Below are 19,407 nucleotides of genomic sequence, written 5' to 3'. Positions count from 1 at the left end.
TCTCCGGCTGGCCAGTAAACATCATAACACCCCCCCCCCCCGCCAGGTGATTCCCGTGGGCGTAAGCAGTGGGGCTGATGGAGAAGTGCCGACAATTGGGCGTGCAAAGAGCTCGAGAGGAGAAGGAAAGCCGCGAAGAGGCTTGAATTCAAAGTTTGACTACGGAGATCTCAGCGTCTACAAATAGCCATTAAAAATTATCAATGGAAGACATTCTTGATGTTACGTCCTTTAACATCCCAGGGCTACAGCACCTTTTTTGGGCCCCTTTGAGAGCCCCATTAAGAAGCTCGCTTACAAGTAAGAGACGTACATTGGCCAGCTGAATGAGGTTTCTGATCTCCCTCTCTTTGTTCAGCACCCGACACCATATTTGCAGAACAAACAAGAACAAAATAATCGCATGATTGTATACGTACAGCGTAGCACAGCTGTGTGTACCATACTACTACTCACAAACACAGTGCAGAACTGTGCCTTTCAAATCACACCAATGCATGAATGTATTGGAAGCAGCCAAATTGAAACGCCACTCACATTCGCAGCAAGCAAAACGAGCCACTAAATGAATGTAACAAAAGAGAGGGCACAAACAAAAAACAGTACCCTCTACCTTCTACGCACATTAGGCATAAGTCCGTTTTTCAAAACACATCAAACCATGCAGAGCCACTCGGCTGTGGTAAGTTCGAAGCAGCGAAAATTATGGAAGCATAAAGTATTAAATACAGGTTGCATAGATATGCATAAAGAGCACTGAACTGACACAACAAAAATAATGTCACCGAGAAACGGTTGACTTAAGCAGGACTGGTTTACTTGCTTTACTTAGCCGCGCAAGACGTTGGGACGCGCAAGGCAGCAGGCAGCACGAGAGATGATGAAGACGAAGCATCTAGCCCCCAGATGGCTCAAGGCTTGCCAACTGCCAGGAAATGCATTTTAGCCGCTGTATGGCGCCACTAGAGGAGTTAGTAGTGTGGCATTGCTCCTACTCTCTTGAAGACACCAAATCGGTGTGGTAGCAATTGCAGGCAGGACCACAACGGTAGTCGCACGTGCCTGGCGTGTGGTGTATAAACGCGCGAAGGGCTAGCGGGCGTGGTACGGCTTCATCCGAGCGACGTGGGCAACTTCGGAGGTCGGCCGTCTAGAAGAGCGAACTGTTCCTTGGGGGAGAACTTCGTAGGTAACTTGACTGAGCTGGCGGAGCACCTCGTAGGGGCGAAAATATCTTCGTAGAAGCATCTCAGAGCCCCCCATGCGGATTGGGCTCCTCACCCAGGCTTGTTGGCCGGGCAGGTAACGCAAATTTCGGTGGCGGAGGTGGCAGCGCCGAGCGTCGTGAACTTGCTGGTGCCAGATGCGCTGTCGAGTGAGTTGGCGGGCGGCCTCAGCGTAACGAACAAAATGGGCAGCACCCATAACAGAGGGGGTAGCGCTAGCTGTAAGCAGCACTGCATCCAGCATGGTTCTGGCTTCGCCACCATGTAATAAACGACATTCAGTGAAGCGCGCCGTTTCCTGGACCGCAGTATTATAGGCAAAGGTGACGTAACGAAGTATGGCGTCTCAAATCCGGTGGTCTGCTTAGACATACATAGAAATCATGTCGGCGATCGTCTTGTTGTGCCGTTCGGTGAGGCCTTTCGTTTGAGGGGGGTAAGCGGTTGTTTTGCGGTGTCTGGTGCCGCTTAGGCGCATAACCTCCTTCGTAAGGGCCGAGGTATAACGCTGTTCCCCTGTCAGTTAAAACGATGGTGGGTGCACCGTGACGAAGCACAATGTTTTGAATGAAAAAGTTCGCAATGTCTTCAGCAGTACCACAGGGAAGAGGTTTAGTCTCACAGTATCGGCTGAGGTTGTCGGTGGCGCCCACAATGTTCCGGTTACCCACCGAGGACACCGGAAATGAGCCGAGTATGTCCATGCCAACTTGGTGAAACGGGACCTGAGGCGGATCAATGGGCTGGAGTAGGCCGGCTGCCTTATTCGGCGGCGTCTTGCGACGCTGGCACTAGCGGCAAGTTCTTACGTAACGCTTCACAACTGCAGCAACCCTGGACCAGTAGAATGTTTGCCGTATTCGTGCCAAAGTTCGACAAAAACCCAGGTGACCAGAAGATGGGTCATCATGGCTCGCCTGCAGGACTTTGTCGCGAAGGGCCGTAGACACGACGAGTGGATAGATAGCATCTGTTTGACTGTAGTTTTTCTTATACCAGACGCCGCCACGTAAACAAAACGACGGCAGCCCGCGCGAAAAGATTCGAGGGGGAGACTGAGCGCTTCCTTCTACATACTCAATGAGGTGCCGTAGTTCGCTGTCATTCCTTTGGTGTTTAATAAGAGTGGACGTGGAGATGGCGAGAAGAGAAACATAATCGTCATCGGGGTCAGCTCGGTTGTCCTCGATAGGAGCTCGAGACAAACAGTCGGCATCACTGTGCTTCCTACCAGAATTATAGATGATGGTGACATCGTTTCCTAAAGTCGAAGGCTCCGGCGTGCAAGCCGTCGTGAGGGATCTTTGAGGTTCGCCAGCCAACCCAGCGAGTGGCGGTCGCTGACGACCCTGAAACGGCAGCCATATAGGTACGGCCGAAAGTTGGTTACTGCCCAGACAATGCCCAGGCATTTTTTTTCGGTGGTGGAATAGTTCGCCTGAGATCGTGACTAGGTGCGGCTCGCGTATTCGATTACGCGTTCGAGAACATCCTGCCTCTGCACAAGGACCGCACCGAGGCCGATGTTGCTGGCGTCTGTGTGTACTTCAGTGTCGGCTGACTCGTAGAAGTGTCCAAGGATGGGCGCACTTTGGAGCCGAGTGCGGAGTTTTTGAAAGGCTTGCTGTTGCTCCAGGCCGCAGACGAATGGTTCGGAATCTTTCGTGAGTCGGGTGAGGGGCTCAGCGATCTGGGAGAAGTTCTGCACAAAACGCCGATAATAGGCGCTGAGACCCAGAAAGCGGCGCACACTGCGCTTATTGGTGGGCACAGGAAAATCAGCCACGGCAGCAGTCTATCGGGGTCTGTGCTAACCCCTTTAGCGCTCACGATGTGGCCCAGAAACTTCAACTCTTCGAAAGCGAAGTGACACATTTCGGGCTTCAGGGAAAGACCGGCGGACCGAATTGCTCCGAACACAGCGCGCAGGCGTCTCAGGTGCTCTTGGAATGTATCGGAGAAGATGACAACGTCATCCAAGTACACGAGACAGGACTGCAATTTCAGATCGGCAAGAACGGTGTCCATCATCCTCTGGAAGGTTGCAGGAGCCAAGCACAGGCCGAAAGGGAGCACCCGGAATTCGTACAGACCGTCCGGTGTAATAAAGGCGGTCTTTTCCCGGTCGCGTTCGTCCATTTCGATTTGCCAATAGCCGCTTCGTAAATCTAGCGATGAGAAGTACTTGGCGTGGCGCAGCCGGTCCAGGGAGTCATCAATACGCTGGAGAGGATAAGCGTCCTTTTTTATGACTTTGTTTAAAAGTCTGTAATCAACGCAGAACCGTAGGGTTCCATCTTTCTTTGCCACTAGAACAACAGGCGACACCCACGAGCTCGTCGACGGCTGTATCACGTCGTCCTTGAGGATTTCTTGAACTTGGCGGCAAATGGCATCGCGCTCCTTCGAAGAGATCCGGTAAGGCGGCTGACATAACGGCCGTTGGTTGGCGTCGACTATAATACGGTGGTTTGTGAGCGGTGTCTGCCTAACCTTGGAGGTCGTGGCAAAGCAGTCGCAGAAAGACTGGATAACGCTTTCCAAGCAGCGTTTCTGATTAGTCGGGAGGTTTGGGTTCACGTCAGTGTTTATGGGAGTGGTCGGTTTCTCCACTGATGCCGGGGATTCGGACAAAGCGTGCTGTCCCGCGAATTCGCTGAGTTCCTCTAAATACGCAATAGCTGTTCTGCCAGGCAAACACTGAGGTTCACAGCCAAAATTGGTAACCAAGAGTTCGGTTCGGCCATTGTTCAGTTCAAAAATTCCTCGAGCAACACAGACTTGCCGACATAGGAGCAGCGACATGTTGTTTTCAGCGATGTCAAGAATTTTGGTGCTGTTATCGCAATCTACTGTAACAAACATGCTGGATCTTGATGGGATCAAAGCGTGGTCGTATCGACGCATATCTTAGACTTCGTGGCTCGGTATCGTCGTCGACAGAGCCATCGGTGGAAAACGACACGTTTAGCACCTGGAGGTTGATAACGGCATGATACTCCTGAAGGAAATCTAAACCGAGTATGAGATCTTTGGAGCACTCGAGTAACACAGCAAAGCAACCAGGGAAAGTAATACCGCGGATCTGGATTCGCGAAGTGCAGACACCGCTCGGAGTTACCACGTGGTCACCAGCTGTCCGGATCTGCGGCCCAGACCAAGGGGTCAGAACCTTCCTCAGGGCCGTGGCTAACCGTCTGCTCATTACAGAAAAATCGGCGCCGGTATCCACGAGTGCGGTAACGTCGTGCTTGTCGGTGGATACCGGAATTTCGGCGGAGGCCAGTCGGTCGCAGCGCGTCATCGAGGTCGTCGGGTGAGGTCGTCGTCGGTCGGAGCGTCGCGGCGAATGGTCGGGTGGAGGCTCTTGACTCAGTCCAGTAGCGGCAGCACTACCCCCGGAGGACGCCGTCTTCAGTTTTCCCGACGTGGCGACGTGCCTCTGAATTGGCCAGAGGATGACGGGCGGCCGGCCGAAGAGAACCGCTTTGGGGATGGCGATCAGCACTGGCGTCGCTGCGAGGTCGAAGATTGCACGTTATCAGCCAAGTACTGTTCGATATCCCGTGGTCTTTCACCGGAGCGTGGTCGAGGTACGTCAGGTGAAAACCTCCTTAAACCCATCCTGCGGTAGGGACAGTGGCAGATGATGTGGCCGGGCTCCCCGCAGTGGTAATAGAGCAGCCGATCGTTTTGTGTACGCCAAACGTGTATTTGCTCACGGGGGGCCTGAACTCCTGCGGCATGGAGGGTGCTGTTGCGATTGGCTCCTTCAGGTATGGCACAGGAGCAATGGGGGAAAAGGCTCGCATCGCTGACCAGGGACTTCGTAGCGCTTCGCTGTACGTCATAACGGAGGGCACCGGCTGTGGAGCTAGGGGTGGCTGCACAACTCGTCGGATTTCTTAGCGGACCACGTCCATTACAGCAGCGACGCTGACCTGTGGAGCTTCAGAGCGAAGTTTCGCCGGTTCCTCGCGCACCAGGCTTCTTACAAGCTCCCAAAGCCCCTCGGAGGGCAGGGACGTAGGCGCGTACTGGGACTGGGAAGCGGCTGCTACAGTAGCCTGACGTCCGTAGTGGGCGCCCCGTTCCTGCAGAGAGCGCTCGATACCCATTGCCTCCTTGGCAAACTCGGACACTGTTCGTGGCGGGTCACGGAACAGTCAGGCAAACAGCTGCTCTTTTACGCCACGCATTAAGTGGCGTAACTTCTGGGCTTCGGGCATAGCAGGGTCGGCCCGATTGAGCAGTCGCGTCATGTCCTCAATGAACATCGCGATGCCCTCTTTCGGCTGCTGTGATCTCGAGCGCAGGGCGATTTCAGCTCCATCTTTTCTTTCGCTGCTGGTAAATGTCGCTGGCAGCTCTCGACAAAAAGCCTCCGAGGTGGTAAAGGAAGCTTCGTGGTTCTCACACCACGTTTTGGCCGAGTCCTGCAGCGCAAAGTAGACGTTGCGTAGCTCGCGCTCGCCGTCCCACTTGTTAAAACCCGCCACTCGGTCAAAGCTGGCCAACCAGTCTTCGACGTCCTCGAACCTGTCCCCGTGGAACGGTGGCGGCGACCGAAGTGCGTGAAGGACGAATGACGGGGCATTCCCTTTGTGCTGACTTGTCTGGCTAGCCGCAGTGGATGTCATGGCCCTTACCGGCGCTGTCAGTTGGCCGAACTCTGGTTGTAGGCCTCGCAGGCGGCGGCTCTCCTTGTGGACTGGTGTTGTAGCCGCGCGTTGAGAGCTGACGTCAAAGGTGTCCTCGAGATCAGCGTACATGGGCCGTTACCCAGCTGCTCCACCAAATATGTCACCGAGAAACGGTTGACGTAAGCAGGGCTGGTTTACGTGGTTTACTTTGACGCGCAAGACGATGGGAGGCGCAAGGCAGCAGGCAGCACTAGAGATAATGAAGACGAAGCATCTAGTCCCGAGATGGCTAAAGGCTAGGCAACTGCCAGGAAATGCAGTTTAGCCGCTGTATGGCGCCACTAGAGGAGTTAGTAGTGTGGCAATATGCAAAAATCAACATCCATCCTGCATAAATAACAAATCCACCATTACAAATCTAAAGAAAAACATCCAGTACTATAGGAAGTCACCACATGCCTTCAGGCAATAGCGAAACACAGATAAACTAATTCAAATCTTTTTACTTGATATTCACCTGGACCCATTGAAACGCATCACCTTTGGCTTTTGCAAGGACTGTTAGTTCCGGATCGACCGAAAACTGAATGAAATAGAATGGAATGTAAAATTCGCTGAATGTTGTGTTTGTTACCTTCCATTTACTGAAAAATAATTACTTAGTACGAAATTTAACTCTAGTTTCTGAACTTGAAGTATTGAATCCTGCGTCATGAGTTCTGAAATCTGATTATTTTTTTAAATTATATCCATAAGCACTGTCGCGTGTGGTCTTATATAATATTGTTAGGTGCAATCAGTTTATTGACGCAGCGTCGACCCGATGAAGTTTAACACAGCTCAGCTGGGTGCCACTAATAAAAATGAGACGGCAGGCCACAAACGTCGTTTTTCTGCTCTCCAGCTGCCCGCCTAACTTCATCTTCATGTCTGGTGCAATATTGTGTCTGAAACATCTACCTTGTGCTGTGCACTCCGCCTGAAGGCTGTTGCACCATGTAGCGATGATGAATACCGGGCGCTCTATAGACTATTCTAAGTAATGCTGTGTTATAGACCTATTTTTTTGTTTCATCATCATCATCAGCAGCATGACTACGCTAACTAGGGCCTCTACCACATGCCTCTAAGTAATTATATCCTGTGCCAGCTGCGACCACACTAAGTTTGCATTATTTAATTCGGCCACCTAATTTCTGCTGTCCTCTACTACGCTTGCCTTCCCTTGGAATCAAGTTCTTTACCCTTAACAACCAGCGGTTACCTTGACTTCTCATTACAAACCCTGCCCAAGCTAATTTTTTTAATGTCGACTAGGCTGCCATTAACTCGCGTTTGTACCCAGACCCACTGTGCGCTCTTTTTGTCTCATAACGTTACATCTAACCTTTTTCTTTCAATAGCTCGCTGTGTTTTTGTCGACTTATCTTGATCCTGTTTCGGTAGCCTTATGTTTTCTGTTAGCTTAGTTTTTGTAAGATTCATGTTACTTTTTTTCGTTGCGGATTCTGGTAAACTCGGATTGATTATTTCAGACTCCATACGAAGTACGCGCTATCTTACTCTTCTTCCTATAGTTATTTCAAACTCGTTGTCTGGATCGGGGATAACTACCTGCCCTAAGCAGTGCATTCCTTAACAGCTGCTGACACCCCGTCACCTACCGTAAACTGCTGTTTCCATCTCTGGCTGTTGTGCATTGCGTTAGTTTCGGCATATTATTTTTTGGACCCACCGTTCTGCTTTCCCTCTCTAGGTGATTGATTATACTTTGCAATTTCTACCCTGAGTTGCTTAGCAAAGTAATGTCAGGAGTGAGTCGCAGGTTAACAACCGCAGCTGTGGCCTAGAGGCTTGAGCATCCGCCTCGAATGCAGGAGGTGCGGGGTTCGATTCCCAGTGCCGCCGGGCACCCACTGGTGATACAGAGGGTGCAAGCATTTCCCTGGCTGATGCTCGGCTTCTTTAGGGCGAAATGCTTAGGAAATGGGTCTTTGACCCCACCTTGTGCAATGAAAACTACCTTGTGCCATGGCGATCTTCGGCCAAAGCTGCCTTTGCACCATTAAAATTTATCTCCATCATTGAGTCGCAGGTTACCAAGGTATTGTGCAATTGCAGAGTGTTTTTAATGCCTGTGGGCGGTATTCGATACTTAATGTCTAAAACAAATGCTGATAAAAAAGCAGTTCTACATACTTCACTCTTTTAGAATTGATGACACTAGTACATTTACAATTTTAGCGTTCATCAGTGAGCATGTAAAGCTTGGAGGACAAAACAATTTTCTTGAGAAGACTGTTAAAGCCAAAAGCCAAGTAGGTTTTTTGTTGGGGTATGTGACATTATATTTAAGACATTTTTCTACTTTACAGAAATTCTGCTGCATCGATCACGCATCTTTTTCATAGTTTCGTCCAGCAAAGATTAGGGCAGAGCTTTGAGCATACTGATACGCTCTTGAATTGGGATGTAACTGTGTAAGGTAACTTAAGTTGAATTAATGAATAATGGCCCCAGGCGAGATCCCTGTACACTTCCATATCTTATTGAAAACAATCCAATGTTAATACTGTTTACTTTAACAATGTGTTGTATATCTTGAAAACAGCCGCAAAACACGTGTGTGTCGTCCAAGGAATTCTATTAGGGATACTTCTGCAATGAGTGAATTACGATCTTCAGGTCCAGACACCTTTTTTAATCTCGAAATAACAAAAACAGGTATTTATTATTTCCAACGACTGAACCGCATTCTCTGGGAAATTATTGGGTGTTGTTGTTGCACTTTTCTACATAGGAAACCATGCTGAGACTCAGAAAACAAGGGACGTCTGTCACGAAATGAGTCAAGAGCTTATATAATGCTTTTTTTAGAACACATGCTGGACACAAAAGAGTGGCTATAACCCTAATATTCAGACACGGCTGATTGTCACCGTTTTGATGAACTGGCCTTACAATTACTGCTTAGTTACAACCACTCATCCTACGTGTTTGCGAAACTCGTAAAATTCATTTCTTGTTGTGTGCAAAAAAAGGCGCTTTTCCCTTTGCGTGTCAAGAAACTTGTTCATTCTATAGCGTACATTATACTCGGATGCAGAATTAGAAGTTTAGTGCAGTGTTCGGTTATCTGGCATCAGCGCGTTAATTGTTTTTTTAAATGTGTGTAAAAAGCATTATGATGTATGTACTCCACCAGATGTGAAACTTTGACAGTGGAATAGAATGCCTAATTTCCGACCAATATTTGTTCCGAAATTTGTACTAAGGACATTTTGTTTCTTTGTTGAAATAATGTTGTCCGCATCCACCTCCATTCTGGAGCGAAAGAATGAAAGTGCCTATAGTGAATTGCACATCCTTTACGTAACAAGCATGTTTTCATTGCTGAAATACATGCCAAATTTAGTACATACAAGCGAAATTATTTATGAAGAGTAACGTGAATGTGAGAAGCATTAAATATGTCTGCAGCACAGGAAGTCACATTCACAAAACCAGAACATCTACACACCGACTAATTAAGAGTTGTTTTAGGCGTCTGTAACATTTTCAATGTGCTTAATGATTAAAGTGTATTTTTACCTTGCAGTTTTTACTTTTATTTGGTCATGCTTATGTTTTTTTGTTTAAAGCAGTCTTATTTGGCAGTTATGTCTCGCGGTTGACAGTTTGGTTTCACATGACAAGCTGCCCTGATGGCTGGTGAAAGGTGATATTTACTACTGCTATAGATCTATTATTATCACCCCGCAAGGGCCATTGCTTCATCCAGATGTTGGTGAGTTGCGACACCACGGGTTCCCGAGTATAAGCAGAGGCATCCTCGCAGGAGGATGATGGTGAGCAGTGCGTCACCACGGATTCTAGCACCCGGGCTTAGCTGTTCGTGGAATCGCCTTGTCCGGGAGGAAAAGGATCCTGGTGGTTGAGCGAATGCCGAGCGTTTGGACATTTAAGGCCCCTCGGTGGAGGCAACACACCTTTTTGGCCCCAGCTTCGCATAGACGGCAACTATGGTCTGACCCGACCGGGGGAAATCGGGGCAGTCGCCTTCTCCTATCCTCCCCACCATGTTTTACTTTCCTATCTCTTTTTTACAACTCTCCTCTCTCCTCCTCCCTTCTCGATTTTTCCTTTTTTCCTGGCGGCTAGGGTTACCATTGTGTAGCGAACTAGCCTGGGTTTCTTCATATTTGGTTATATTTAAGGTGTACAGCTGGCGTGGGCAGGACTTGCTTGCAAGTTCCTGTCTCGTCCTCTTGTTAGGCTCCATGGTGGGCGGCTGGCACCACGGCCGAACACATCTATTCCATGGCTCCTTCTCCTTCACAAATTGATCGCCATCTGAAGAGAGGGAAGAACGATGAAACTAAACGGCGCGTGGAGAAAACTAAAGAAGTATTCCCGAAACATTACGTAGTCCACAGCAAAGATCCGCAAAACCAGCTATGAATATATCCCCATTCATATTTGCAAGGTGCCTTAAGAAACCTTGGGCCCTGATTGCAAGATGCCCAAACTAGCTAGCGGAGACTTGCTCCTAGAAATGCTTGACAAGTTTCAGGTAACTAAACTTTCCAACATTATTGCATTTGGGGACATTCGTGTCTCTGTCACACCTCACAGGTCACTAAATACTGTCCGCGGGGTGTTCTCTGAAATCGATTTTCTGGATCTGACCGAAAAGCAAAAGCTGAACGCCTTAGCGGATCAACATGTCACCAAAGCTGAACGAATCAAAATATGAAAGAAAAACAAGGAAATCCCAAAGTGGCACATTATACTTACTTTCACCTGCTGCACTCTACGAATCCATTGAATTTTTTTGCAGAAAGATTGCTGTCAGACCGTATATTCCCAGCCCCAGACGTTGTATTAATTGCCAAATATTTAGCCGTAATTCTCAGAGCTGCTGACGCCGCGCATACTGCTCGAAATGCGCTTCAAGAGAACATGTCTACGAAAACGGCGACGCAGCATTCCGCTACATCAACTGTGAGGCGAACACTTAACCTACTCCGGGTCTTGCCTATTGTGGAAGAAAGAAAAAGAAATAATAACACTGAAAACAAAAGAAAACAGTTCATTTAAGCAGGCAAGATTACGTATCCAAATGAGAGGTCAATTATCCCGCAGTCTACAGACAAGCTTTTCCGATGTAGTGCGACGGGGCGACGCATCATACCGGCTTCCGCCACATGCCCAGACCTCACGTAGTGAGGCTGCGGGAGGGCCATCCTCGTGCCGAGTTGAAGTAGCTAACACAACTCCATCACCTCCAAAGAAGGTCGTGCTGCCTCTCGCGGCAGCGGGCCACAAGACCTCTTCCCATGAGGCGAGGTCTCACACAAAGACCCACGTGCAACTGCACGATCGGCCAGCACCTCTGAAGAGGTGATGGACACGAGCCAGGGCAGCTCAGTGCCGTCCACGTCACAGGTACAGCAGAACTCCCTTGATCGTCGCAAAAGAGACAACCCCGAATCACGAGACCAACAAGATCTAGTTTCTTACCTCAGATGCATAAAATAAGATGGTATTCATAATGCATTGGAATTCCAGAGAAAATTTCAGTGCCATAACGGATATCTTAACGTCATTCTCTGCTATGGCTTTGTGCTTGCAAGAAATCAACCTAGGTCCCCACTATACAAATGTGCTAAAAATATAACGTATTCCGCCATGACCGAGAGCATTCAAACAGTCTATCGGGGAAGGGGGGACAGGGGGGGGAGCCATCATCGTGCAGAACAGTATAGCAGCTCGTGCAGTAAAACTTACAACTAAATTAGAGGCTGTAGCATCTTCCCTGCTTGCATATAAAACTCTTAGAGTGTGCTTCGTCTACATCGAGACACATTGAAAAGTAACTATAAGTGAGTTAAAGAACATTTTGGACAATTAGCCGAACTTTTTCTGATAGTTCCCGATTTCAACGCACATTCATCTTTCCAGGGAAGTCAAAAAACAGATACCAGTGGTTAAATTACAGATGATTTAATTCCAAACAGTAGTATTTGTTTGTTCAACTCTGGTAAAACAATATATTATTCCCAAACCTCGAGAAAATGAGCTGCTTAGATTAGTCTTTAGGTTCACCATACATTTGTAGTGATTTTAAACGGAATGTCATTGACAACCCTTATAGTAGTGATCACCTCCCTGTACTAATCAGTTTATCATCAGCACCACAAGTCATCCCAACAAAACTGCGATGTTGGAAGCTTCATCTACCAGACTGGCAACTTTTTACAACACAAGCCACTTTAGAAAAAATAAATTTAGACAATCTTAACATCGATGAGATAAACTAGAGATTCAGAAATTCTATTATAGCTTCCTCACACTTAGCTATGCCTAGGTACTCGGTAGTGGTGCTAAAAAATCACAGAATGTGGTGGACAGAAGAGTGCAAGAAAGCAAAAAAAACAAAGCGTGCGCTATTGTTCGAAGGTACCCGACGCCGAAAAATCTCGTAAATTAAAAAAAAAACGAGAACTAAATCTTGGTATATCCATCGTAGCGCCGAGAAAGCATCGTGAAAAGTTACATTTCATCTATAAACCGCCAGATCTCATAAAAATGTGGGAGCAGGTTTAAAAAATTGATGGAAGCTTCTCACTATTCACAACTCCTTGTTTGGCAACACCTGGTACACAAACAGCTATAATGAAATAGGTAGATAGCGCTTCGGTGTAGTTTAGAGTTCCTCACATTACACGCACATTATTTAAAAAAAACGAAAACTTAGCCGAAAAGCAAAAGCTTCCAATCAGCGGCAGCCCAAATGAACAAAAAAACAGTATCACCACACTCCCAGAAATTAACAGGGTGCTGTCTGCTGGCAAACAAACTGCTCCGGTGTCTGACGAAATACACTATTCACTGCCGGTCTATATTTCGCAGCCGTCTGTAGGGGCACTTTTGAAATTTTTTAACAAAATAATCATACTTGCGAGAGTGCCTGACTTTAGATGAAAGCCATTATTGTGCCCTTAAATCTGGAAAGCCACCAACCTCGCCTAGCAGTTATAGACTCATAGCCCTTTCCAGTTGCCTAGCAAAATACTTCGAAGTCTCCCGGATATCAGATAAATTTTTGTCTTTCAATCCAGTAAACTTTTTGGCAGCCATCACTGTGGCTTTAAAAAGGATGCTCCACTGCAGATCACCTAGATCGCCTTGAAAATACTGTCCGTGAAGCTTTTATGCGCAAAGAAGACTGTCTAGCGGTGTTTTCTAAGCCTAGAGAAGGCATGCGATACAACATGGAGGTTTGGGATTCTTTGCGAGCTTGCTGAACTTGGCATCCGCGGTAGAGTGTTAAACTTCCTAAACGATTTCTTGTCCAACCGCACCTTTCAAGTACGCCAGGGATCAACCCTTTCCAGGAACTTCGTTCAAGAGAACGGGGTTCCTCAGGGGTGTACTTTAAGCACAACTCTTTGTTGTAAAGATGAAATGTATTCACAAAATAATTCCGAACTCCATTATGTACTCAATATAAGTGCACGATCTGCAAATGGTCTGCGCGTCCTCTAAAGTAGCAACTTGTGAGAGACAAATAGAGATGACTATACACAAACTAGAGACGTGGGAAGGCAAAAATGTTTTCCAGTTCTGCACACAGAAAGCTGTGAGTGTTCTGTTCTCACTAAAACGAGGCCTACAACCCAACCCCACCTTATATTTAAACAACACTGCACTACCTATAAAAAATGAAATAAGTTATCTAGGCATTATTTTCGATAAAGTACTGACATTATTGCCTCACATCAATGCTCTCAAAAAGAAAGCCTCCCGATTACTGAACATACTCAAAGTACTTTCCCAAAAACACTGCGGTTCCGATAGGACATGTCTGTTACAAATTTACCGCTCTGTAATGCGCTCTACATTAGATAATGGATGTATTGCGACACCATCCTATCTGAGACGAGTAGATCGGTACATAATTTAGGATTGCGCCTCCACACCGGTGCATACAGGGCGTCCCCCGTAAACCGTCCGTATGTGGAAACCAACGAGCCATCACTTACAGACTGAAGAAGTGTGCTCCCGTGTTCATACATTTTTAAATTCTGTTCACCACCGACACACATCTGTCACCAAATAGTCACAAAGTGCTCATCTTGAATACTGTTGAACAACAAACCGGCAAGTACCAGGCCACTGCTCTTGCGTTTTGAAGAAGTGTGCCAAAATCTTCGACTGCTAGACACGTTACCTGGCATTGCTAGAAGACGAAACCCACTGCCACCATTGTACAAGTTTTCTGAAATTTGTAGTTTCACTCTTACACAGTTCCGCAAAAACAAACACCACAACAGCATATAATACAAGAGTTTCTTGCACTCGAGGAAAAAAAAGGCATATCTTTTTATACAAATCTCTACAAACGGGTGTTTACATTGGAATTTTAGTGGTACAAGTAAATTTCAATAAAAATAAGGCTTTCACTGGGTACATCTTCACTGTCGAACGTTACGCAGTCTGTGTAGCCATTGAATAAATACTAAACGAGAACCTCTCAAACAGTATTATTTACAGACTCCTTAAGTTTACTTACTGCTCTCCACTCAAGAAATGCAATCACTCCTAGACTTGGTGATATCATACACAACATAGAGCCACAGAGGGAAAAAAAACATTACTCTAACCAAGTCCCCTCGGGAATCAGAGGCAATGAAAGAGCACACTTCTGTGCTGCTCAAGATCGTGACAAGCAAATCAAAAAAGTAAATATAGCATTTAATGATGTTATTAACTTAGTTCATCCTAAAATAAGGAATAAATGGCAGTACGCGTGGACCGGCGAATTAAATAACAAACAACAGAATGTAAAACCAGTTATAAGTGAAAAGAAGCCATGCACCCACCAGGAACGTTTTAAGAATGTGATCATCTGCCGCCTTCGTATAGGACGCACGCACCCCACACACAATTTTTTGCCGACAAAAAACAACAATTTGTTTGCGAAGAAAGCGGAGATGAAGTTATGATTAATAATATGTTATTCTCTCGTACGAAACTAGAAAAACTAAGCAAAATGTACTTTACTCAATTTTATAACGAATACATTACTTCTCATCCTACGCTGCTTTAAGAAAACGACGTAACTGTGGAGATATCATGTGTTCTTAGCTTTCTTAAGGAAGCAAGATGTCTCAAAAGAATAAATTGTTTTACCCAATGCTCTGTTTGAATTCTAATACACCTTAGCTACTTTCGCCCGCCTGAGAATACAGCTGAAGTTTTTATTTTGATTGGTTGGAAGCCTCGCTATCCTTCCCCAGCCAAAGATAGCTACTGAAGTTACCCGGACCTCTTTAAAGCCTTTACTACTAGCCATTTCTAATATTTGCGTATGAGTTCACTAGGCAGTATCACGGTTTGAGGGCCTCTACACCAGGAATGAATGTTTAGTTTTCTATAAAACTGTTACCTACTTAGCTGGCCTCAGCCGATCTCTGCTTCGTCGTAGACACACAGCAGGTTACAGTATTCAACAAGAACTTTTTCAATAGCTTTTGCTTGGCGCATGACGGCCTCAGTTGCCTATTTCCTATAAAACCCAATACAACGCAATAAGGGTATTATTATCAGTCAAGGAATAATGCAGTGTACAGTGTTTCTGATAAAACGCACAATATAGCTGTTATAAATTTATCGTAAATGATTAGAAGGTGCCTAGCCTGAATTCTATCATATCATGGTGGCGTTGTCAATATTACAATAATTAAAGCTTCCCTTACTCCAGTATATGCCAGACGATTTTATACGAAGCACAAACATTTGAAGCGAAATTGGTCTGGGCATTCGGTGAATTAGCACTGCCTTGTTGTGGTGACTTTGCGCCATATTTGCAAAGAATAATTAAAATCATAGCTCAACTCTTCTAGTTTTTTTCCAGTGAGGTGTTTAGAAATTATATCATCAATACCTCGATCGTTTTTCTGTTTTCCGCTAAACCAATTCACATTATTTCGCGCTTTCCACACATGTCTCTTAAGTGGTTTAGTTGGTATTAAAATAATTATCTTTCACTATCCGCATCATAGCAGTCAGCTTATTCCTGGTTTACATTAATCTTAATTGTGACCTTTATAAGAAAGATCCTCTTCTCATTTTTCTATAATTCTTCTTTGAAGTAACATTTTTTCACTGTATATTCTTTTATGGAAAGCTTCTCTGTGCTTCAATTCATGTGAAACGCTTTTCCTGAGGTCCTGTAGATGGTCTAAGGTTCAAATTAATTTCCTATACAATTCAACGTAAATAAAAACACTAATCATCGTGAATTAAATATACTAATAAGGCAACCATCGCATTTCTTAAGTAAATAATGGCTCTTTGCCACATTGAGTTCAAAGCTGCACTCATCGCCACCAACGAGAGTAGCTCATAATAAGTAGTGGCCCTTTAATTTGGTTTTATAATGCCCCAACATGCTTGCATACCCGCCAGACGTGTATTAATGTGATCTAGGAACCAACGCATAAATTTAGCTCCCACAAGTTATTTGCTAGCAAACCTGGTCGTCTCCAAGCCGTGACCCGAGATTAAGGTTAGGCAGTCTCGTATGCCATATTTATCTCTTTATGATATATCAAGAAGAAATCTGCCAGTTAAAATAATACCATTACGTCCGTCTAAGCTATTGAATTGCGCCCCGAGTTTATTAATAAAGGCCTTCACATTCTTCCCCGCTGGTCGGTATAATGCACATATTGGCAATGGCAAGTTTCGTCTTTTCGCTCAAGAGGCTGACTACTTGAGCTTTGGTAAAAACAGCGACATTTATTCTCCTAGCAAACCGCTCTTAAAATAAATCACCACCCCTCCTACCATTCTGTATCCAAGTCGTTCTGTATCCAACCTCTAATAATCAAAGTATGCGCAAAAAGCAAGTGTTTAGTGCGTCGTGTAAGGACACAGCAAATCATAAAATGCCACAATTCGTCATTGAACAAATATTTTACACATTTCAGTGCGAAACAGTTCTCAGAATGTAATAGATGAGGAGTCCTTGAACACTGGTCACAAGTAGAACATTTGCAACGCCTGTTGACATCGTACATTGTAATTAGACATTGACGTGGCACATTCACGTCGAAGTTTTACCCATGCTTCTGTGGAACTGAGTACGCGACGTATACTCGCGAAGCCGCTGAGGCGAATTCGCGATACGGTGTGGTATAGGTTTAAAAGCAGCTTTAAAGGGAGCGTGCGAAGAATTCAAAGTCGCTTGAAAATGTTTTCTATGTTTAGAAATGATGCTAATGAGCATTCACACCAAGCTTAAGTCTTCGGAACTGAGCCGGCAATTTATTATAAATTAAAAAAAAACGTGTTTTTTTTTTAAAATTCGCGGGCCGATTGGCGTGCTCGTACTGACCGATTATGGAACTTAAATCGTGCAAGAAAGACGTCACTGTACCATGACGTCGCCAGGCCACCACACGCTGTCATTCGCTGAAGCCACGGCAGCCACGACGTCACGGGCACACTTCCTGTAGCCGTGAAAATCGTCTGCTCGTGCCGCCGCGCGACCCTCTCGGGCAAGCGCGGGCCAGGGCATTGCTTTCGCGCATATGGTTTCAATTTTCATCTGCCGCCGCGCGGCCCTCTCGGGCAAGCGCGGGCCAGGGCATTGCTTTCGCGCATATGGTTTCAATTTTCATCTGCCGCCTCCTTCTGTCGGGAGTTCCGGAGCCACTCGCAAGGCTCTTCGTGGGCACGCATAGGGCTCGATGCCCATCACGGCCGTAAGAGCAAGCAGTCGCACCTCGAGGTCCGGGTTTATTGCTGCTAACCACAACAGACGACAAGCAAAGAAACCCGACGCGCGCCGCAATCCAAGAAGGCGAAGAGAGACCGAAGAGATGCCACCACCCCGCCGACGCTGCTGCTGGGGGGCTCGGAGCGACAACCGGAAGTTTCAAAGCGAACGTCATCTGATGACTTATTCAAAGGCGGGGCCCAGTCCCGGACCTGTTTTATTTATTTTTGTCTGGTGCCCCACGTGTACGAGTTGAGGGGGAGAGGAGGACTGTAATTTTTAATCGTCTATATCTTCGTTATTATCGATACTAGCTTTTTTTTTTAAATCCTTGCGTTGGGGTGACGAGTGATGAAATGCCTATCTCTCGTCTGCTTTACGTAATCTCAATTAATTTATTGCATAGTCCCTTTAAAGACACTTTGCAATGACTTTCGGAGGCTGGAGATCGCTTCTGCTGTTCACAAGACAGTAGTAGGTGAGAAAGCAGAAAAGTTGGACAAAATAATCGCTGAAATATGCGGCGAATGACAACTGCTACAGAGAGGGTTGCTGTTACAGGATATGCGTTATTGAGAACGTGTTGTCATCTTGTGTACACACATCGGTCAGAAAGAAACGTACAATCCACAGAAGCTCGGTAGTGGTATGACAACGAGAACAGTATTTTTAGGCAGATGAATTGGATCGGTGATCGTTTGAAAATGCGACTTAATATTAGAACTATTTCCATCACTGCACTGTGTCAATCCTTTTCCTTAATGACATGAATGCACGTTAGTAAAACTCGATGTTGATGATTACACCGCTTTTTAAGACAGTCAATGGAGGTGTAAGGCCGCGCTTCACCAATGCGTACATTTTTTATTCCCTTGGCTTGCGGTCACTGCGGGCCTCCTGTCTACGCTCCCCCCCCCCCCCTACCGGCGTGCCTCCCCCCTACCCCCGCAAGCAGTGGCAAAGGCGCAGGAGGAACCGGCTGATTGACCACTGTGACGGCTGAAGACACCTGGCTTTGTTAAGTGCGCCAAGAAAGCATGCTAGGCGCACACGAGCACGTGGCGCCGCTTGGTCTTAGGCAGCATTCCTACTGCGGCAGAATGCGGACCACCTCGCATTCCGCGATGGGCCCCTTTTTTTCTTCTTTTTTGGCATTCTCGATGGCACCGAAGCGTCACGGTTCACCGCCGTCTGACATTCCTGAGGCGAGCCAATGGATCAGTGATCCCGCCAATTAGCTGAAAAAACAACTTTTCATTCTTCGAGAGGCGACGTGTGGGTGCGGCAGGGAAGAGGAAAGCATCAAGCAATAAGGACGAGAATTCGCCTCCCCCTCCGGGGAGAGGGTTTTCTGAATGTTTTTTGTATCTGTTTCTTTTTCTTTTTAGCCAAGCCCTGGGCTCGAAGTTGGGCCCAACCTTCAGTGGCTGTGGCTACCTCCATTGGTTATCGAAGCGTATCGAAACTTCTTTGTTTGCAAAAGCTTTAGAATTGCATGTAAAATCCTTGGAGGGCAGTCTTGTCTAGTTGAGCTAGGGGCTTCGTGCAGTGGCACGTAATTGTACAGAGCCAGACTCTAACCTCGGGTCGATGAGTAAGGTCTTGTCGAGTTTCTCTGTGTGAGATCTTTTCTTTTAAGTTACAGTTTGACTGTCTGTGTGACTCAACTTGTACCGCAGTTTGCCAATGTACATCCTGTAAATATATTTTCTCTTTGTCTCCATCATCTGGCATCAATCATCGTCTG

General features: G+C 46.4%; 1 protein-coding gene across 1 annotated transcript in view; it reads left to right on the top strand.

Annotated features, from left to right (window-relative positions):
• Positions 1-19,407, top strand: part of LOC144129234 (microtubule-associated serine/threonine-protein kinase 2-like) — a 427,846-nt gene that overhangs the window by 204,706 nt on the left and 203,733 nt on the right. The gene's annotated exons all lie outside the window — the stretch shown is intronic.

The sequence above is a fragment of the Amblyomma americanum genome, chromosome 1 (assembly GCF_052857255.1).
Source record: "Amblyomma americanum isolate KBUSLIRL-KWMA chromosome 1, ASM5285725v1, whole genome shotgun sequence".
Classification (NCBI taxonomy): Eukaryota; Metazoa; Arthropoda; class Arachnida; order Ixodida; family Ixodidae; genus Amblyomma; species Amblyomma americanum.
This window is presented reverse-complemented; position numbering and strand designations above follow the sequence as displayed.